The 23,326-nt window shown below is 46.4% G+C and overlaps 1 long non-coding RNA gene across 2 annotated transcripts; it reads left to right on the plus strand.

Moving 5' to 3' along the window:
* The first annotated feature begins 1,099 nt into the window (after positions 1–1,099).
* Positions 1,100–19,783, plus strand: LOC142929254 (uncharacterized). 2 transcript variants are annotated; one of them, XR_012945484.1, is made up of 5 exons: positions 1,100–1,253; positions 13,565–13,672; positions 16,790–16,912; positions 17,729–17,887; positions 18,642–19,783. It is a non-coding gene; the product is annotated as an uncharacterized LOC142929254 (long non-coding RNA). The 2 variants fall into 2 exon arrangements; XR_012945483.1 differs by lacking the exon at positions 17,729–17,887 and having other exon boundaries at positions 1,110–1,253.
* Positions 19,784–23,326: the final 3,543 nt, after the last annotated feature.

Here is a 23,326-nt window from a genome sequence, read left to right on the forward strand (position 1 = left end):
GAGCACCACCACCACTAACACCACCAACATTAACACCACCACTCCTCCCCCTGCCAGTATGGGACACCAAAGACAAAGATCCCCGTAGAGACTTAACAGGCTGTAGGGGCAAGTGCTGTTAGCCAGCAGTACGTATGAAGGCCGGCACGACACACGAGGGTGTTGGATTGCCAGGACCACGCCCGGCCGCCTTTGTCTCCCCAGTGGCGATCTTTACACACCACACCAGGTACTCATTCGAGGTTAAGTCGATCTAGGGGAGGCCCAGCACCGGTTCAGATAATCGTTACTGCTGTTGGCCTTTAGAGGGAATCCAACTCGGGGACGCCGGGTTCATAGCGCAGCGCGCTGTCAGCTCCACGACCGTTCCACACACACACAGACTCACACAGACTCACACAGAGACTCACACACACACAGAGACTCACGCAGAGATACACACACACAGACTCACACACACAGACTCACACACACACAGAGACTCACACAGGGAGACTCACACAGAGTCTCACACGCACACAGAGACTCACACAGAGAGACTCACGCACACAGACTCACACACACACAGACTCACACACACACAGACTCGCACAGAGAGACTCACACACAGACTCACACAGAGAGACTCACACAGCCTCGCACAGAGAGACTCACACCACCACCGCCACCACTCACCCACAGCTCGGTTCCACTCCTGCTCTGGGGTCTGTCCGGGCCTCTCTAACGGCCAAACTGCCAATGGGAAGCACGTGGCACGAGACGCGGGGGCGGTACAAAGTAACCACGCCCCCGTGACGTCAGAGCCATGAGCTCCTCCCCCTCACACCTGAGCTCCTCCCCCCCTGCTCCCCATGCGCGACCACGCCCCATGGCCCGACATTTCCCTCCCCCTCGCTACCCCCCCTGCCCCCCCCCCGCCCCTCCTCGTGACCCCCCTTCCCCCCCCGCCCCTCCACATTCGCAACCCCCCATGCCCCCTCACAACCCCCCATGCCCCCCCTCGCGACCCGCCCCCTCACCCCCCATGCCCCAACCCCCTCCCCTCGTCACCCGCCCCCTCACCCCCCATGCCCCGCCCCCCTCTCCCGCTGCTACTTCCGCTTAGGCCGGGGCCGAGTGGAGGCGGCGCGCGCTGTGGATTGTGGGTGGCGAGCGGCTGATTTGGATTCCAGCTCACGGCCACCGTCAGTGGCTCGCGAAAGCTTCTGAAGCGGCGGCTCGCTGGGCCTCCTCTACGTCGACTCAGCCAGAAGGTGAGAACCTCGCGCGGTGTGTCCACATCAGCAGTGGCGGCGGCGGCGGTGGGGGGAGACAGAGGAGGCGCCTGGCCCACAGCCGTCACGTTCTGCTGAGTTCACGGCGCTGCTTCAAGCAGAGCTCGGCCCTGCTGCTGCTGCTGTTGAGAGGCACTCCCAGAGGGCCGTGTGGCTGATGGGAATTATAGTTGTGGTTAAATTATAGTTGTGGTTACAGTTCATAATAACGGTTTTTGGGTTAGATCGCGTTTATTTATAAATGTGTCGTAACCCTCCACCACCCGACACGGCCAATCAGCAAAAAAAGTGTCACGTTGACAAAAGACAAATAATTCACTACTTTAGCCCAGTACTCAAACTGTAAATGTGGATTCACTCTTCAACACACCGGTGGGCTAAAGTAGTGAATTATTTGTCTTTTGTCAACGTGACACTTTTTTTGCTGATTGGCCGTGTCGGGTGGTGGAGGGTTACGACACATTTATAAATAAACGCGATCTAACCCAAAAACCGTTATTATGAATAATATTGGTCGCGAAAGCCTACGTGTTAAACTGTGGTTACAGTTGTTGGTCGTGGTTATTGTTGTGTGGTTGTTATTGTGGTGGTTGTGCAGGTGGTGGCACACGAGTTAACCCATAGCACCAGGGTCTAGCCCTCCTCTTGTACCTAGCCAGGCAGAGCAGTCAACCCATGGCACCTGAGTCTGGCCCGTGGCCTCCTCCTGCACTTAGCCTGGCACAGCCGTCAAACCTTGGCACCTGAGTTATTGTGGGGACATCACCGCCACGTAGTGGTGAATGGCGACTGTTGATGTGTGTGGGCTTGTGTGTGAGTATGATGGTGAGTGTATCATGGTTAGTAATACTGAGTGTGAGTTTGACTAATTCTCCTCCCTCTCGCTGTCTCTGCTTTCCCCCCTAACTACCTCGCCTGGTGTACAGGAGGTTGTGGGTTCGACCCCGACCCTGATGCCTGCTGTATATTTGGAGTTTGCGTGTCTCTGTCTCTCCCCGTGGTCGTGTGGACTTTTTCTCCGGGTCCTCCGGTTTTTCCCTCCACATTTAGAAACATTCGTTTAAAGTTTTGACTTAAAACTTTAGTGACTGTGATGATGAGCCACTTCGTTGAGCTATCATTGGTACCAAGTCGCTTCTGAAAAAGATATGTTTAGCTCAGTGGACCTTAGTCTAGTTTTCTCTCTCCTTCCCGAGCACAAGAACAAACAGGAGCAGGGGTAGGAGCATTCTCCACTTAGTGGTGGTGACGACGCCACGGCGCTTGTGCCAGGATATGTGCACCACAGATATCCATCACATAGAGACCCATAGAGTCATCACACATAGACCTATACACTCACCACGCACATACCCTCAGACTTGCACAGAGAACCATAGACTCACCACAGAGACCCATAGACTCATCAGACAGAGAACCACAGACTCAAACAGATCCACAGACTCGCACAGAGCCCTATAGACTCACCAAACAGAGACATAGACTCACCAAACAGAGACATAGACTCACCAGACAGATACCCATAGACTCAATCGTACCCATACTCACACAGAGACCCATAGACTCACCACAGAGACCCATAGACTCACCACAGAGACCCATAGACTCACCACAGAGACCCATAGACACATCAGACAGAGACGCATAGACTCACCCCACAAAGACGCATAGACTCACCCCACAGAGACCCATAGACTCAGAGAGAGACCCATAGACTCACCAAACAGACCCATAGAATCACCATATAGAGACCCATAGAGTCATACAAAAACGCATAGACTCATCACACAGAGAACCACCGAATCAAACAGACTCGCACAGAGCCCTATAGACTCATAAAACAGACACACATAAACTCACCACACAGAGACCCACGGACTCTCACAGAGACTCATAGACTCACCACACACAGATCCATCGACTCACAGAGAGCCCCAAGGGCTCGCGTGTGTGGTTATTTAGTTGAAGGTGGAGGGGGATTACCAGCCCCTTGCACCCATCCAGAACTCCCTGTTGCCACTGTGTGGCTGCGAGGCGACGTGAGGTTTACAGCTGGTCAGGTTTGGCGCCCCCCCCCCCCCCAAAATGGCATTTCTCACAACCACCGCTGCGTTATCGACCGTCGCCATTCGCCAATATGTGACAGTGACGTCACCACGGCGCCTGTGCCAGGCCAGGTGCACTTGAAGCCACGTGAAGTGTCGAAGGCTCGCTGACCGGAGGTCCTGGAACAGACCCAGGTGCCATGGGTTGGCTGACTGAGATGACTGGCAGATGCACCACCTGTACCCCGTACTGTGCCAAATTGCTGCATATTTATCATCCGGTGTTCCGCTCGTTGTTGTGAGCGTCACTCCTCCGTTGTTCGTGGAGGGCGACTGTCTCCAACTGTCCAGTAGAAGCGTCCTTCACGAGCCTCCCCCGCAGAGGCCGATCCCGACACCGCTGGTACCAGTCGTCGGCAAAGCCCACTCAGCTCCATATCCTCCCGTAACGCATCAGTCCGCCTCCACTCCAGCCCATGGCGTTCCCGCCCATCCCCCTCCATCCACCCACATACTCACCTACCGGCTTACTGACGCACTCACCCACTCATATCTGCTCACGCACCCACACATTACATTTTAAATGCAGGCCACGCAAAGCATCGTGATCAGTTTACACCAAAATCTACTCTCAACCACTTAAACCACATATTCGTGAATGATGCGCACCCTAATCTGCCACTACGGTTGTGTGCAGGGTGTTGTGATGTCACGTAGTACGACGTTTCTCCTGGTCCCCCCCCTTCTCCGTTATAACGCGCCGTCTATCTATGGCCTCGTCGCATTGGCCTTCATGGACGAGTGGTGATGGTGAAAGATGATTCAGCGGTGGACACTGAATTTACCGGGGCCCCATTTAACGTTTAGGTGACACGGGACACGGTACGTGAAGAACCTTTTATCTTTAGATTTAAAGCTTTCGTGACTGCAATGATTCATCTTCTTTGGTTCTTTCGGTAAAGTCACGTAGAATTAGAATAAAATAATAAATTGATAAAATAAAATAACACAATAATATTCTCACGACGTTTCGGCCACAACACAAGCGGCCTTCATCGGGTGAAGGGACGAGACTGTCTGGTAGGACAGCGCTGGAGTGTTGTCCTACCAGACAGTCTCGTCCCTTCACCTGATGAAGGCCGCTTGTGTTGTGGCCGAAACGTCGGGAAAATATTATTGTGTTATTTTATTTTATCAATTTATTATTTTATTCTAATTCTACGTGACTTTACCGAAAGAACCAAAGAAGATGAACCTTTTATCTGCCCTGTAAGCAGACTCCTCTGCGTGGGATATTTAACACCTCTTAATGCACAGACAACAGCCAACTCAGCCTCGCCTGCCGGAGGAGCTCACTGATGATCGGACAGTGCCCAGATCTCTCAAGCATCTGTGAGCTACTCGCACACAAAGATCCCCCGTGTAGCCTTTAACAGACTGTTGGGGCAAGTGCTTTATAACATCATCAAAGGGGCGCTGCAATATGATGCAATCCAAATCACCGATCAGAGATTTTCCTATATATGGTCTTTGTTGATCGTGAATCAAGACTAATTGTATTGATTCCACTCAATCGATCCTGCAGCAAGCTCAAAATGTCCGATTTTATCTGCAATATTCAGCGTTTCACAGATCATACAAAGCAACGGTATTGATTCCCGATTTGTATGAGTGGGTGGGTGGCAGGGTGAGTGGGTTTGTGAGTGGGTGAGTGAGTGTGTGGGTGGCTTTAGTAGTTGAGCGGGTGGGTGAGTCAGATAATGAGGCACCGCAGTGGCGAGATGTTAACTCCCTCGCCCAGAATACAGGATGTAATCAATTCGATCCCGACCCTGAAGCCTGTATATTTGGAGTTTTCATCTTCTTCCGTGGTCGCATCGATTTTTTTATTCCTTGGGATTTGTTTTACACGTAGGCTTTCGCGACCAATATTATCCATAATAGAGGGTTTTTTTGGGTTAGATCGCATAAATATATAAATGTGTCGTTAAAACCCACCACCACCCGACACAGCCAACTAGTAAGGGTTGTCACGTAATCAGAACATGACAATTTATCACTAGTACAGCACACCGGTGTGTTGGAGAGTCAAGCCACAACATTTACAATCTGAGTACAACTTTTCGCCAGTAATTACAACTAGCTTCATCAGGCGACAGCCAGATTTGTGGAGAAGTTAGTCTGTTTCGTTCCTTATAAAGAGGCATAGATGTGGTGACCACACTTTGGCGCTCTTGATGCAAAGTGGGGAGGGGGGGAGAGATTAATGAGTCAACGTACATTATGGATGCGCATTATGTGAACCCTTTGCGCTTGTCCTTCTGGTCCATTGTGTGCATTAAAATAGCCGGGTTTTCCCTCCGCATTTCAAATCAACATGCGTTTAAAGGATTTGAATGCAATAAATGTTTACGTGATAAGCCACTTCGTCAACCTATTATTTGTAACCAGGTCACTTGCTATACCTCTGTGGGCCTTACCTGGTAAAAAAAAAATGTTTAGTTTCAGTTTATTGGATGGTTGAGTGGGTAGGTGGGATTTTGAGTGCGTGGGTGGGTCAGTTGGAGATTGAGTGGGTGTCAGGGTGAGTGGGTGGGTAAATTGGTGAGTGAGTGAGTTTGAGATCCAGTGGGTGGGTTTGTGAGTGGGTGGGTGAGTAGGTGGCTGAGTCGGAGAGTGGAGTGCCATGGTGGCGAGATGTTAACTGCCTCGTCTTTTATAAACGAGGTCATGGGTTCTATCCCGACCCTGACGTCTGTATATTTAGAGTGAGTGGGTGTGTAGGTGGGTGCATAGGTAAGTTCTTGAGTGAGTGGCTTGGTGTGTTGATGAGTCAGTGGGTTAGTGAATGAGTGGGTTTGTGAGTGGGTGAGTGAGTGTGTGGGTGGCTTTAGTAGTTGAGTTGGTGGGTGAGTCAGATAATGAGGCGCCACAGTGGCGAGATGTTAACTCCCTCGCCTGGTATATTGGAGTTCGTAGGTTCCCCCCAACCCTAAGGCCTGTATACATTTGGAGTTTGCATGTTCTCCCCATGGTCGGGTGGAATTTTCTCCAGGTTCTCCGGGTTGTCCCTCCGTATTTAGAAACATGCATTTATAGAATGTGGCTGCTATAACGTTCTACGTGAAAAGCCACTTCATTGAGCTGTTATTTGTGGGCAGATTGCTTCTGATAAAGATTTATATAGCTGTGGGCCTTACCTGGAAAAAAAAAATCGTTTTAGTTCAGTGTTTTTTTATGATTGGCTGGGTGCGTGGGTGAGTGGGTTGGTGTGTGGGTGGGTGGGTGGATGGGTGAGTAGCTGGATGCATGAGTGTGAGTTATAGATTGAGAGAGTGGCTTGGTGAGTGTGTGAGTGGCTCGGTGGTTGAGTTTGTGGGTGGTTGAGTAAGTAGCTGGTTGAGTAAGTGGCTGGTTGAGTTAGTGGGTGGTTGAGTTCATGGGTTGTTGAGTTAATGGGTGGGTATTTGAGTGGGTGGGTGTGTGGGTTCATGGATGGGAGAGTCGGAGAATGGAGCGCCATTGTGGTGAGATGCGAGCCACTTCACCTGGAAAACAGGAGGTTGTGGTTTCGATCTCGACCCTTCTGCCTGTATATTTGGAGTTTGCACGTTCTCCCCTTGGTCGCATGGATTTTTCTCCATGTCCTCCGGGTTTTCCCTCTGCATATAAAATCAACATGCTGCAATAATGCTGCAATAAATGTCTACGTGATAAGCCACTTCGTTGGCCTATCATTTGTAACCAGGTCACTACTGAAAGTGATGTACAGTATATAGCTCTGTGACCCTTACCTGGTAAAATAAAATTAGTTTAGTTTATTGGCTGGGTTGGTGAATGGGTAGGTGGGTTGTTGTGTGCTTGGGTTGGTGGGTTAGAGATTGAGTAGTTGTCAGGGTTGAGTGGGTTTGTTGTGAGTGGGTGGGTGAGTGGGTGGCTACGTCAGATAGTGGAGTGCCATTGTGGCGAGATGTTAACTTCCTCGTATTTTATGCAGGAGGTTGTGAGTTCAATCCCGACCCTGACGCCTGGAAATTTGGAGTGTGCATGTTGTTCCTGTGGTCGCGTGACATTTAATCAGAGTTCTCCGGGTTGTCCTGCTCCATTTAGACACATGCATTTATAGAATTTAGCTTCTACGTGAAAAGCCACTTCATTGAACTGTTATTTGTGGTCACGTGGCTTCTGAAAAATATCTATTTTGCTGTGGGCCTGACCTGGTAAAATAAAAAAAAATATTTAAAATTTAGTTTAGTTTGTGGATAATTGGGTGGGTGGGTGAGTGGGCAAGTGCATGGGTGAGTGCCTGGGTGGGTTTATGGGTACTGAGTGGCTGGGTGAGTCAGTGCCTGGATGCATGTGACGGTGGGTGTTTAAGTGAGTGGGTGACTGTGTGGGTTAGTGGGTGGGAGAGTCATATAGTGGGGGGCCACAGTGGCGATATGTTAACTACCTCGCCTCGTATACAGAAGGTTGTGGGTTCGATCCTGACCCTAATGCCTGTAGATTTCCCTCCACATTTAGAAACATGTATTTAGAGGAGTTGGTTGCTATAAATGTATACATGATAAGCCACTTTTTTGAGCTATAATTTTTGGGCGATGGTGCTTCTGAAAACGATATGTATAGCTCAGTGGGCCTGACCTGGTAAAATAAACCTGGTTGAGTTAGTGGGTGGTTGAGTTAATGGGTGGTTTAATTATTGGGTGGCTTTATTATTGTTTGGTTGAGTGATGGGTGGGTGGATGATTAGTTATTTGGGTAGTGGGTGATTTGGTGAGTCGGTGAGTGGCTGAGGGAGTGGGAGGTGGTTGGGTGAGTGTGTGGGTTAGAAATGGAGTGGGTGGCAGGGTGAGTGGATGTGTAAGTGGGTGAGTGAGTAGGTGAGTGGCTGGGTAATTAGGTGAGTGGCTCGGTAAATTATTGAGCAGCTGGGCGAGTAGGTGAGTGTATGGGTGAGTGTGGGTGGGTATGTGGTTGGGTGAATGAGTGTGTGGGAAGGAGGTTAGGTGGGTAGTGGGTGGGTTATACATTGAGTGAGTGCGTTAGTGACTGGGTGAGTGAGTGGGCAGGTGGGTGGGTGAGTGAGTGGGCAGGTGGGTGGGTGAGTGGGTGGGTTAGCAATTGAGTGGCTCGGTGAGTGAGTGCTGGGTCGGTGAGTGGGTGAGTAGGTGAGTGTGTGGGTGTTAGTTAGTGGGTGGGTGATTGATGGGGTGGGTGTGTGAGTGAGAAGATGGGTGGGTGGGTTGGTGAGTGCATGAGGGAGTAAGTGGGTGGTTGGGCGAGTGCATAAGTGAGTGGGTCAGTGAGTGGGTGTGTGTAGATTAGTTTGGTATGAGATTGAGTGGGATGCTGGGTGAGTGGTTGAGAAGATAGGTGGGCAAGTTAATGAGTGAGTGGGTGGGTTAGTGGAGGGGTGAGTGACGGGTTGGGTGAGTGAGTGAATGGGTGAGTGACGGCTGGGTGGGTAATTTAACATGGGAAGTTGAGTGGGTAAGTTAGCGTGTAAGTGAGTGGATGGTTGAGTCAGAGAGTGAGGCGCCAAGGTGGTGAGATGTTCACTATTTTGCCTAGTATACAGGAGGTGGTAGATTCGATCCCGACCCTGTCGCCTGTATATTTGGAGTTTGCAAGTTCTCACCCGTGGTCGCCTGGATTTTGTTCTAGATCCTCAGGGTTTTCCCTCTGCATTTAGAAGCAACATGCGTTTAGAGGATTTGGCTGCAATAAATGTATCTGTGATAAGCCACTCGTATATCTATCATTTGTAGCCAGGTCTATTCTGAAAAGGATCTGTATAGCTTAATGGGCCTTGCCTGGTGAAATAAAAAGTAAATTTCAGTTTAAAGCTTTCATGACTGCAAGGATTCATCTTCTTGGTTCTTTCGGTAAAGTCACGTAGAATGGGAATAAAATAATAAAATTAAATAAGACAATAAAATTCTCACGACGTTTTGGCCACAACACAAGTGGCCTTCTTCAAGTGAAGAGACAGGTCTGTCCGGAAGACAGAGCTTGAATGAACGCTGACATGCAAGGACCGCGTCTATTAAGCTGTGTGGGCGGAGTTAAAATATGAATTTGCATGTTACCTGCATCACCTCCGGAGAGGAGGAGGGAGGGGGCTGGGAACACAGGCAGAGAGGAAACAAGAAAAGGGGCAAGTGCAACAGCCAAGGTGCGCTGTTGTGTCCTGAGTTGCCTTATGACTATGCTGTAAACTGGACTACTATATAATACAATATTATACCTTCCAATCTAAACTACATTGTATAACATCATATCATAGACAAATTCCACTTTTGAATTATACAATGCGTTACTTTACACTACCCTATACTTTAGATTATAAACTATTAGACTTGTGATATTACACTATGTCTTATTCTATGAACCCAACTATATACCACACTGATGTATATTCATTATGCAATTACGATGCTATATATTGCCTTATGAGTTATGTTAAACATTACAATGTTATACTATTAATTATTATACTACATGTTGTAAACCATACCATTGACCGTGGTGTGAGAAGTATTAAGAGGCAGTGCCAGCGAAAGGGCTGCGGTCTGAAAATCACCATAAAATACAATCAATTAAGAACCTAAATGGTTTAAAACATCTTTCCAATGGTTACTAAGCCAGAATCCATCTTCTCGGTTGAAATTGTATCTGTGCTTGTATATGTGGATGGCCTCATGAACGAATCTCTCATGGTAGCCGGTTGGCTTGCAAAGAACCTCTATCTTGGAGAAGTCAATGTCATGTGAGCCCACTGAATTATAACAGTGATCTGCCACGGCAGAGGAGTTCGTCCTACCGTGTTTCAAGTCTGCTTTATGTTCGCGGATGGGGTCTGATATATGTCGTGTGGTTTCTCCAATGTAGCTGCTACCACAGAGGCACTTTAGTTTGTAAACGCCCGGGTACTGTATGTCTGGAACCACATCCTTTACAGATGGAACCAGATCACGGATTTTGTTGTACTGTGTTGAATTGGACCTGGATTTTGTGTTTATTCAGGATTTTGGAGATATTTTTGTGACCCCCGCAATGTACAGTGAGGGAAAAAAGTATTTGATCCTCTGCTGATTTTGTACGTTTGCCCACTGACAAAGAAATGATCAGTCTATAATTTTAATGGTCGGTTTATTTGTGGTGAAGGTTGTTTTGAAAACGAGCTACGTAGCTCATTGGGCCTAACCTGGTAAAATAAACATAATTTAGTGTGTAGGTGAGTGGGCGGTGGGTGAGTGAAATATTGGGTTAGAGATATAGGTGGGTGGCTTGCTGAGTGGGTGAGTGGCTCGGTGGTTAAGTTAGTGGGTGGTTGAGGTAGTGGGTGGTTTAATTAATAGGCGATTTAGTTTGTGAGTGGTTGAATTATTGGGTGGTTGACTGATGGGTGGGTGAATAATTCCGTGGTAATGGGTGAGTAGATGAGTGGGCGGGTGGTTGGGTGAGTGGGGGATTAGAAATTGAGTGGATTGCAGGGTAAGTGGATGTGTAAGTGGGGTGGGTAAGTAGGTGAGTGGCTGAGGGAGTGGGCAGCTGGTTGGGTGAGTGGGTGGGTTAGGAATTGAGTGGGTGGCAGAGTCAGTTGATGTGTAAGTACTGGGTGAGAAGGTGAGTGGCTCATTGAGTAAGTGAGTGGATGGGCGAGTAGGTGAGTGGATGGATGAGGGAGTGAGTGGGTGGGTGAATTAGTGGGTGGGTGAGTGGATGTTTGGGTGGGTGGATGAGTGAGTGAGTGTGTGGGTGAGTGAGTGAGTGTGTGGGTAGGTGGTTAGGTGGTTAGTGTGTGGGTTAGAAGTTGAGTGGGTTAGTACCTGAGTGAGTCGGCGGGTGGGTTGGTGAGTTCGTTGTTGGATGAGTAGGTGAGTATTAGTGGGTAGGTATGTAGGTGAGTGATTGACTGTGTGGGTGGGTGAGTGAGTGAAGAGATGGGTAGGTGGGTTGGTTGGTGGGTGCGTGAGTGAGTAAGTGGGTGCGTGAGTGCATAAATGGGTAGGTGAGTGAGTTAGTGGGTATGAGATTGCGTGGGTGGTTGGGTGAGTGGTTGAGAATTAATTTTGATAAGTTAGTGGGTGGGTGAGTCGGTGAGTGAGTGGTTGGGTTAGCATATGGGTAAGTGAGCAAGTGGTCGGGTGAGTGTGTGGGGTAGTGAGTGATTGAATAAGTGGGTGAGTGAGGGGCTGGGTGGTTGGCTTGGCTAGTGAGATTGTGGGTGGGTAAGTGAATGGGTGAATGGGTGTATTGGTCGGTGAGTGTGTGAGTAAGTCAGTCGGCACGTGATTGAGCGGGTGGCTGGCTGAGTGCGGGAGAAGATGGGTGGGTGAGTTAGTGGGTAGGTGAGTTGGTGTGTGGTTGGGTGAGTGAGGGGGTGGTTGGGTGAATGGGGGAGTGACTGGTGGGTGGGTAAGTTAATGTGGGAGGTTGAGTGGGTGAGTTAGTGTGTAATTGGGTGAGTGGGTCAGAGAGCGGGGTGCCACTATGGTGAGATATTAACTACCTCACTAAGTATACAGGAAATCGTGTATTCGATTCTGACCCTGCTGCCTGTATATTATGAGTTTTAATGTTTTGCCTGTGTCTTCGTAGATCTTTCTCCGGGTCCTCCAGAGTCATCCCTCCCCATTTAGAGTCAAGATTTGTTTAGAAGAAATGTCAGCTTGATAAGCCACTTCGTTCACGTATCAGTTGTAACCAGATCACTTCTAAAATGTTTTATATAGCTCTGTGGGGCTTACCTGGTAAAATACAAAATAGTTTAGTTGTAGTTTATTGGATGGGTGATTGGGTAGGTGGGTAGTTCGGTGCGTGGGTGGGTTAGAGGTTGAGTAGGTGGCAGGATGAGTGGGTGGGTGAGTAGATAAGTGGCTGGTGAGCAGGTGGGTGGGTGAGTGCATGAGTTATAGATTAAGTGGGTGAATGGGTCAGTGTGTGATTTGGGGCATGAATAGGTGATTGGGTGGGTTAGTGGAGTGTTGAGTGAGTGGGTCGTTGAGTTAGTGAGTGGGGGGTATGCAGGTGGGTTCGTAGGTAAGTGGTTAAGTGAGTGGCTGGGTGTGTTGATGAGTGAGTGGGTTTCGCGATTGAGTGGGTGCCACGGTGATTGGGTTCATGAGTGCTTGGCTGGGTGTTTGAGTGGGTGGGTGGGAGGCTGAGTCAGAGTGGAGCGCCAGGGTAGCAGAATGTTAACTCCCTCGCCATTTGTATAAGACATCGTGGGTTCGATCTCGATCGTGACGCCTGTATATTTGGAGTTTGCATGTTCTCCCTGTGGTTGCATGGATTTTTCTCTGGGACCTCCGAGTTTTTCATGCATATTTAGAAATATACATTTAGAGGCTTTGGCTGCTATAAATGTCCACGTGATAAGTCACTTCTTTGAGCTATGATTTGTTTGCCACGTCGTTTCCGACAAGGATCTATATAGCTCAGTGGGCCTTGCCTGGTGAATTTAAAATAATTCAATTGTAGTTGAACTATTTTAAGTGAATAGGTGGATGAGTGGGTCGGTGGGTTGGTGAGTGGCTGGTTTAGTAAGTGAGAGGTTGGATGAGTGGGTGGGTGGTTGAGTTGTTGGTTTAGAGATTAAGTACGTGGCAGGGTGAGTGAGTGGGTGGTTGAGTTGTTGGTTTAGAGATTCAGTACGTGGCAGGGTGAGTGAGTGGGTGGCTTTACGAGTGGGTGGGTGGGTGGGTGGATAAGTCAGAGAATGGGGCGCCATGGTGGCTAGGAGATGTTAACTGCCTCGCCTGGTATATTGGACTTCGTAGGTTCGATCCCGACCTTGACGCCTGCTGTATATTTGAAGTTTGCATGTTCTCCCCGTGGTCGTGCAGATTTTTCTCCGGTTTCTCCAGTTTTTCCCTGCACATTTAGAAACATGAGTATTTTGAGCATTTGGCTGCTATACATTTCCATGTGATAAGCCACTTCGTTAGGCTATCATTTGTGGCCAGGTCGGTTCTGAAAAATAGCTCTGGTAATATAAAAAATGGTTTCATTTATAGTCTACATAGGATTGACTTCCCAGGAAGTAACACTCATTGTATAAACCCCAGAAGAATATTGTTTTGAGTCACCTAAACCAGAATGTGAACTGATATATTCGTATTTTCAAGCGAGGTTCTTGGCCACAGACCACCTGGACAAATATGATGTAGTTTAGTTTGCATATGAATTATTACTTGGGGTTTGTTGACATGATAAAGTTAATGTTTTCTTTGACAGGTTGTACACTCTGACAGGGGCTCAGGCTTGTTGGGGCAGCATCTGGCTGAAATGCACCTTCACAACAGGAAGATTGGAGAGAGGCTTCACAAGGAAGAGAAACTATCGGTATTGAATCATGAAAATGTTAAACATGTGGAAAACTAGGCCCACCGATCCAACCCTAGCATCATGTCAACTATGTATTATGTTGACATTTCTTCGCACTGAGAGTAGGCATGCTAATCGGATCTAATGAATATGTGTAAACAGGCGATTTGTGTGTAAACAAACACACATTTCATACAGCTGTTTATTAATCGTAAAAATCAAGCGATTGAGCTAGTGAATGAGATAGACACATGCTGTCATTATTTCATACATGAACACAACTAGCCAGCCAACGGTCATGCTTTTCCACACCTAATCACATTCATCTCTTTGTTTTAGCCATCTTTGTGATGAAGGGAACTGTATTGTTCATGTGTGTGCAATGTACTTTTCAGAATATGAATTATGTTGGGTAATACATGAATTATGGCTATTAAAAGTATCTGTATTTAAGTCCATCAGGGCAAACTCTTCTGCAAAGGAGACTTAGAGCATTCAACATTGCGTCCCTTTATATTTTTGCTAATCGCAATATTTTTCGATTTAAAGCTTTCGTGACTGCAGGGATTCATATTTTTGTTTCTTTCGGTAAAGTCACGTGGAAAGGAAATAATAAAATAATACAAATAAAACATTATATAATAAAATTTTCACGAAGTTTCGACCACAACGCAAGCAGACGTCCTCAGATGAAGAAACAGAGCTGTCGGAAAGACAGCGTCTTAATGAACGCTGGGCAGTGTTCATTAAGACGCTGTCTTTCCGACAGCTCTGTTTCTTCACCTGAGGACGGCTGTTTGCGTTGTGGCCGAAATGTCGTGAGAATTTTATTATATTATGTTTTATTTGTATTATTTCCCTTCTACGTGACTTTGCCGAAAGAACCAAGAATATAATCGCAATATGTTCAGGAGATAAATGTCAAGGTCTGCTAGCCAAAAGAAGGCTTTAGGAGAGAGTTCATGTAGTTTTGCTATTCATTCATTAAAGGGCAATAGAGTAAATGCTAAAATAAATGTTTTCAGCTAATTATTTATATACGCTAGATTTACAAGTCTATAATGTACAGAAAATACCATGGTTGGCCAGACCATTGCTCGGCATCTGCATGTGGCTCCTGGGCAGTTCAAGTGTGGCTCTGCAGAGGCGCTGCTAATTTGTAACTCTTCAATTTAACTTTATATGAAGTGAGAACAATCTGGTATCGGAGGCAGGCCATGAGTACTCCCAGGGCACTGAGATTTCTAAAGTCAAAATTCCACAGCCAGTCGACACGAGTCAACTTCTGTATGGCTAATCTTTATCTCTTGTGGCTCCCGCGGCCATCTGAAGATTATGGTATGCTGCTGGTAGGGTCAGGAAAGTTGGTCACCCTTGGTATATATCTGTATATGCGTTGATGATTTTGTGCAATGTTCAGCTGCTCCGTCACGACAGGGGTCCCAGTCAGTTTGAGACTGCTAAATTAAGGTTCTCATGTGTTTTACAGATTTTGATAAAAATTTCAGTCTTGAATTTCTCCAAACAGGTATAGACCCTGGGCAGGAGGATGTAGAGTATGTGGGTTTCATACGGCTATATGCTGTGGTTACATCCCACATGTGATCTCCGCTTTAAAGTCATGAAACTGGTTGTAGCCCATTTAAATTTTAATATACCCGTTTAACACGTAGGCTTTCGCGGCCAATATCATCCATAATATCGTTTTTTTTTGGGTTAGATCGTTGAAATATAAATTTGTCGTTAAACCCGCCACCGACAGCCAATTCGTAAGGTTTGTCACATAAACAGAACATTCCAATTCGTGAAGGGCTCACAAGTGACGTCATCACATCTATCCCTCCAAGGAATGAAACAGGAGGATTTCTCTATGAATTTGGCTGTCCACCTAATGATGATAGTTGTAAATACCAGCGAAACGTCATACTCAGATTGTAAATGTTGTGGATTTTCTCTCCAACACTTCGGTTTGCTGTACAAGTAGCGGATTGGCATGTTCCGTTTACGTGACAACCTTACTAATTGGCTGTTAGGTGGTGGTAGGTTTAACGGCTCATTCATTTTTATGCGATCTAACCCAGAAAAAACTATGTTATAGATTTAATATACCCTTTTGTTGAAGGACAGCCTGGGTGACCAAAGTTTTATAGGAACGGCAATAATGTTTACTTGATTAAATTAGTTTTATCATGGAGCGGTGAAATCAGCTGTTGTTCAGATGTCAGTCTAATTAGTATTACATCGTAGAAATATGAGAGTCCTTTGTGTAATATTCTATTAACCACTGATGATGGTAACATTGGTTTAAGGTTACATTTTAAGAAGAACTAGATTGGCGTACATTTTATCTTGTGTAAGTACACAAATTTATAAAACAATATATTTGATAAAAAAATGCATATATTTTCTTCCATTGCACACAGTTGTACCATTGATAACAGGGCACACAGTTACAACTGACATCACCAGATATCACTGAAGTTCCCTCAGAGATCGATCTTGCATAACCAGTGTTCACGTAATCAGTTATGTTTTCGCTAATTACCAATTACACTCAGCCGGGTTTGAGAGACTTGTATGAATGTATGTTGAACTTCCTTTCCACCGTACATAGCCAACCGTGCTAAACGGAGGTGTGGGAATTAAGCGCAGAACCTATCGTTAGGATCAATGCTGTTGTAATTTTTTATGAGGATATCAATTGGTGGCTAAAATGAGATGTTCAAAGACTACAGCATGATAATCGGTACATAACATGAGTGTCGAATTATGTCTTAAGAATTACCCAGCCATTTGTACGTAAAATTCAACATTTCTGGGTGACATCTTAAGTCCGTGTTCTTCATTGCAAGGCCCGTGGGCCGGTGGCAGTCCCTGGTGTCCTTTTTACTGCGACCCCTGACGTGCAGTCCCCGACAATACACACAAGTGAAAACACCCCATCATGCTGTCAAACCCCCCAATGGTTTCAAATGTGAGATGGCTCTTTCACTGATAATGTCTTATTCGCGAAAGTGGCCCCCCTCCGAAAATGAGTGAATATCACTGTTTTAGGTCAAGGATTGGCCAAATAAAGTAGGTATTATTTGCTTATGTTTCTAAATGTCCGTAATAAAACTATATTTATGCCACCAGCTGAATGAGTGGCAGGAGGACTGGGTGACGTTCTTCTCATGGCAGCAACTGCAGCTTCAGCTGGACATGATAGAGAAGGACTACGGTGAACGGGAAACCCGCGAGCTCTGGTCTCGGCTTCAGGTTCGTAAGCTGTTTCACTCTCGCCCTTAACCCTTTCCTGTTCCGAGACGACTGCTCATTTCAGGATGGGTCTCGTTCACCACCGAATCTCGGAACCCGCAAGCGGTTCAGCGGTAATTTTATTTAGAGAGGCATAGCGCCGTTGTTTTTAAAGACATTGTACTCGCCGCAGAGCACCGTAGCAACAGGACAGCACTCTATTATAGCTGGTACCAAACTGTGCTACACACGTTCCCGCACGGCCTTGTGGGATCCTCGGTACTAATAAAGTTAATTAATATTTACTTCCTATTACGTTCCGATGACGTACACGAGATTCAGCGGTGAACGGGATGCACCCCGCAACTTGCGGTCATCTCTGAGCAGGAAAGAGTTAATACATGCAGCAGTGTAGCTCATCATGTGCACAGCCATATGGGAAACCCATTTGATCACAGTGGGTTTTCGAGGTGACTTTAAAGGTAAAGTGGTGTTTCACACGCAGGCTTTCGCGACCAATATTATTCATGATAAAGTTTTTTTTGGCTTAGATCGCCCATTAGTAATGTTTCTGACATGAACAGAACGTGCCATTTATGTTATTGCTTCGGCACTCTGGTGTGTTAGAGAGGAAACGCGGAACATTTTAAAATGAGTACGACCTTTCGCTGGTGATTACAACCAGCATCATCAAGCAATTGCCAGAAGCGTTCTGACTTCTGGCAATTGCCTCATTGCAATTGGAGGTGGGTGTACGACGCATGTAAATTTATGCGATCTAACTCGAAAACAACGTTATCATGAATAAAGTGGTGTTGTTTTTTGCGTGGTGTGCAGCTTCGGTTGGGGGATTTTTTTCCGGGACGTAGAGGTGGTTCTGGCACTGCTCCACGGTGATATATGGACTGGGAATGCTGCAGAGATTAATGAAGGGCCCGTCATCTTTGACCCAGCCTCCTTCTATGGGCACTCGGAGTACGAGCTTGCCATCGCTGGGTACAAAAAAAAGCTACAAACAACCAAAACAATAGCAGCAACTGCCGTTCACTGCCCTGTCTGTGGCATGCAAGGTTCATTCGTATAACCTCAGTGTGGCAAGGGCTGGCTCATTTAATAAATAACAGAGACCAGGTAGAGTTGTGGTTGAGATGTCTACATGCTGAGGTCTCCACCCTCTCTATTTGCTAACTTACAAAGACTCATCCTTCCTTGCTAAGGCGTTTTGGGCAAATCCTGTTAAAGCTGATACAGTCAACAAAACAATAGTGGAACGATAAAACTCTTACTTATCCACGGCACTTGAGGATGCTTGAATGTTCCAGAAACACAGTTTGTCGAACAAGGAACCCCTGTTTCAGAGACAAGTTGCCACTGATGTGCTTTACCAGAAATCCAAGCTGAAGATAATTCATTACACGTCAAATGGAATTCAAACCCTCAGAGCTGGGATATGCTTCAGTGAACAAAAACACATTTGACATGATGTTTACTGTGCAGCCATTGGTGACCAAGTTGAGACCACAGCATTCCTGCACTTAATTCGCAGGAACGTTTGTTGATAGATGGCTCACTGAATTTTGAATGGAGGACCTCAATGGCATTGGCTCGGTGCTCTGACATTGAAATTAACCTCGAGCCACTCAATTACCTGCATTACGTTGAATTTGTGAAAATTTGTTCATTGTTATGTTGTTCGTGCTGGAACAGCAGCATTCTAAGATTTTGAATGTTTGGTGTTGTTTGGGTACAGGATGTTCCAGGAGCTTTAGCTCTACGCTTCACTCATCCTACCACGCTCTCATCCCAAAGTCACAAGGCTTCGGCAAGAACCAGAAGCTCTAGCAACTCTTCCACTACCTGAACCACTGGAATTACTTTGGGACAGGATACCGAGGGTAATCCATCTCCACCATGCGCAGTCTCCTCAAGTGAATGAACGGTGCAGGAAATCGTGGGCTATGGTGTATAACTATAAAAATTCTTATCGGCCATGATATACATTGTTGAATAAAGGCCTTCCCTAAGCCACCAAGTAAATCTCACAAAACTAGTCCATTTAAATGCTGTGCAATGCCCTAGGCATTCCACGTGAGTGTGACCGGGGGTCCCTTTGTTCCGCATCCTGGCCATGATATCCGCGCGAAAACTAGGTCAGTTAATGTTAGAATCAGAATCTTTAATTAGGCTGGATGAATCTGATGAGCTATGAAGCTCTTTTTTTCACAGATGTCCAGTCGGGGCGAGTCAGAAAGTTACAACAACAAACAGCAATACAAACAGATAGGAGGGCAAAGTAAAGGAACGCGAAGCAAATTTTGACTTAAAACTTTCGTGACTGCAGGAAATCATATTCTTGGTTCTTTCGGTAAAGTCACGTAAATAGAAAACAAAAAACAATAAAATAAAGACCACTTGTGTTGCGATTGAAACGTCCTGGGTTTTTTGCTTTTATTATTTTCAATTTATTTTTTATTTGTTATTTTTTCATTTTTTATTTAATTTGAATTTTATTTCTTGTTTTCTATTTACGTGACTTTACCAAGAATATGAACGCTAAGCAAGTCATGAAATGAAAATATATAAGAGTTCAAATTGCATTAGTGCATCAATTCCTGCCAAATTTTTTTATCACCAAATGCCATTTTGGGCAAGGCAGCATAACAAAAACAATCCCAGATGTTTGGCTAGTACCAGTTACAGTGTATGTTTTTGTTGTTGTTTTGCTATGGGAGTAAACCCATGCAGAGAAAGGGACCAGAATTAGGAAAGCGATGCCAGGCACTCCTTCAGAAGATGCCATGCACGGGCGTGACCACTGCACCACCCTGACGCCCAAACAAATGTAATTCAAATAATCTACAATACTGGAAAAATAAACCCTATTAGTATCAACCGAATGTCTGGACAATCTGACCCCCTCTACACAAGTAACAGTTGAGAGTCAACGCTGTGATGTTGTGCGATTGGTGCAAGCGACCCATCGTTGTGTTTTAATGTTGAGCGGTTAAACTTGCACTGTTGTGGGGTGAGGTCAAGTCCGATGGCTGCTTCCAGCGGTGTCAAGGTGAGCGTTTTGAAGAGGCTCGCGAAGGATGATACTTGGCAGTTGGGTGCAGTCTCCCTCCATTAACAACAGAGGGCAGAGGAGCGACGCTCACAACAATTGGCTGAGCACTGGGCGTATACAACGCATGAAGTCGGCAGCAAGTTTATCTCAGGGAGTTGACCCGCACACGACAACTGGGTCTGTCCCGCGTGTTCACGCTATAACGCGGTTGCCTTCATTTAGGGAACGCGCACCGCCATAAGGCGACTTGTGAGCAGTCGACGCCGAACTACTTTCTTGAGCTGCGCGGTTGAGCGAGACGAGACGGTAACGCGGCGGCGTCCCCTCAAGTTGTTTGTAACCCAATTCTGACTGCGCTTGGACATTCATTACGGGGGAAATAGTTTTCGCTTAGCGCGGCACTTTTTAGGAACGCATCTACTGCGTTAAACGAGGACCCGTCGTACAGGTGCTGTGCACACTGTACTGGGAATCAAAATCTGTTTTGACCCTGGAGAAATCCGAAGCGCTATCAAGCTCTCACTCACAGGTGTCCAGTAAGAGGCGGTGGGGGGGTCACCAAGTGACACGCAGCTTGACCGTGGAGTAGACCGCGAGGACGCCAACGTCGCCTAGGCAACGCCGCCCCCCCGCCCCTCTGGCTCTGCCTGCCTCGCTCTGTGCACGTGAGGTGCCAACCACGTGACGCGGGCCACTGCGCGCGTTGCGTCACCGCTCACCATGGGGGGCCCCTCCGCTGCGTCCACATCGTACAGTCGCACATTCATTAATAGTCACACTCTTAATCATGTTTATGGTCATCGTCATTAAAGGTGAGTTTAATAGTAATACCACTACTACACAATGTGTGCATTAATATATACGGCATGAATAAAATGCACCTGTAAATATCCTAAGTAAGTTTGACCTGACATTATTGCACAACAATTGCCCAGCCACCGTGGGATGTTTATCCTCCAATGTGTATCTGGCTTTGACCTGACTTATATAAAAGTGCAGCTCTGCAATTGCTTGGTCACACCACCGCTGGTGAAAAGACCTTCATGAGAGCGAACTCTTTACGAGTATTTGGTCTACTTTTCCATATAACAATAGGTTTTACCCTTTCTGGCAATACAACAGGTGTCAAGATGTTAAAACACCAAACAGAATCCTCATTCAAGGAATCCTGTCTGCATTAACCACACGTACTTGTGGTGAACATGGAAACATGCTCTGATAATATATGCATTGTCTTTGAAACTGATTAGTCCACACCAGGACGGTCCCATATTCTACTTTTCCACGTTGACCAGGTGTGTTGGAAGAGCCGGCTGAAAGCCACACTTTGCTGCATCGCACGTGACTTGCCGATCAGCTAACTGTGGTGTGCCCATTTAGCGACCTCTGGTCTGTGAGTTCAGTTTACTAACCACTAACAGCATGGCAGCTTTCTAAGTGGCTTGTGTGACAATTAACCCATGTCATTATCTCTTGCACAGCCTGAAATAAGTTTTGGCGTAAGGGAAGGAAATTATGACTCACCCACCTGCACCTGCCTTGTGCTCCCAGACACCTAAGGACCTTACTACCGCTGTGAGAAATTGATGGGCGTAGACTGCTGCATGGCGATGATGTATTCACGTCGTTCCTGCTGTTTTCCTCTTTTGCTAGGTGATGCAATTGGTGTGCCAACACCTCCAGATGCAGTTCCTGAAGGACGTGGGCATTCGGGACATGTTCGTTTTGCCTGTGATGAATGAGTTTGTCCAAACACACAGGGAAGTCAGCCTGTTCATCGAGGTGCGTTTCCCATGTTTATTTCACTCGATTGGTCGTCTGTTTGCAAGGTCATGCTCTGCCCAGAAGTCACCCACTGAGATTTTCTTTACCGTAACATTACCGTCACTTGGGTTTGGTGATCGATTCAACGGGGCAAAAATATTTGTAAGAAGCGTAAACATGGCAACGTGATCATTGTCAGGCCACGGAGGACCTTCAGAATGCCGAGTATGATCTTTAAATTGATCCTGGACTCGTTCGGGGGATATTTGAACAATTTGAATATTGGGGCGATATTGTCTTGCTACGGGTCTGAGTGAGAAGTCTCCCAGCGGTTTTTTGAGTCCACAATCGAGATTTTTGGGTTAGAGCACGTAAACATGCACTCATATACAGTGAGGGAAAAAAGTATTTGATCCCCTGCTGATTTTGTACGTTTGCCCACTGACAAAGAAATTATCAGCCTATAATTTTAATGGTAGGTTTATTTGAACAGTGAGAGACAGAATAACAACAACAAAATCTAGAAAAAACGCATGTCAAAAATGTTATATATTTGACCCCTTCTCAATCAGAAAGAAATTAGGTTAGCTTTACATTTGACTGACAGTGAATCAGCAGAATGAAGCAGTCATGTTGTCTATGTGATTCCAATCAGAAGGTGACATTTTTTGTGTTAACATTAAATGAGCTTGTAGGAGAGTCCTGTCTAAAGTATCGAGTTCAAATCGGAGTAGCCTTATCCTCTCTGAGATTTAAGATAGGCTGGCCTTAAAGAGAATCTGTTTAGAATTCGGAGAAGATACAGCAGAAGAAATGAGTGTGAAAGCGATGGGTATTACCTTGTGATCGCGGCATCTTTTGAGGAAGGTCAGCGTCTCGATGATCTGTGACTTCTTGTCCCGTTGTCTGTTAAAAGCTCTAACAGATAGGTGAAAGCCCTCCCCGTAGAGGTGATCAATTCTAGATTTAAAGCTTTTGTGACTGCAAGGATCCATACTCTTTGGTTCTATTCGGTAAAGTCACGTAGGTAAATAATAAAACAACAAAAATCACGACGTTTCGGCCACAACACAAGCGGCCTTCATCAGGTGAAGGAACCAGGCTGTCTCGAGGACAGCGCTGGAGTGAAACACAGCCACGCTCAGACCGCGACCGTTAAGCTGTGTGCGAGGAAACAAGGTGCCTTGACAAAGGAATTAGCATAAAAATTAGCATTTGATTGGCCGACTTAGCATGATGAACGGTGTAGAGGTGGTGTACATGCAGGTGCACATGCCGGTTGGTGCGGATTGGAATCACATAGACAACATGACTGCTTCTTCTGCTGATTCACTGTCAGTCAAATGTAAAGCTAACCTGATTTCTAAATTCAACCACCTATCAAAGAAGAACCCAGTTCCACATATAACAAAACTCGACGTCAACAAAATCGTCATTAATCAGAGTAGAACGCCGATTTCGGACAATCTGAAAACAGTACTGGCTAGGGGACTGAATTTTGCTGTCACCCCAAAACACATACCAGTAGATGATATCATCTCTCAGGTCGATGTAGCCCTCAAAGTCGTGGGACACATCCAAGCAGACGTTGCGAGAGCTGAAAT

The sequence above is a fragment of the Petromyzon marinus genome, chromosome 27 (assembly GCF_048934315.1).
Source record: "Petromyzon marinus isolate PM22_M1 ecotype Great Lakes invasive population chromosome 27, UKy_Petmar_22M1.pri1.0, whole genome shotgun sequence".
Taxonomy (NCBI): domain Eukaryota; kingdom Metazoa; phylum Chordata; class Hyperoartia; order Petromyzontiformes; family Petromyzontidae; genus Petromyzon; species Petromyzon marinus.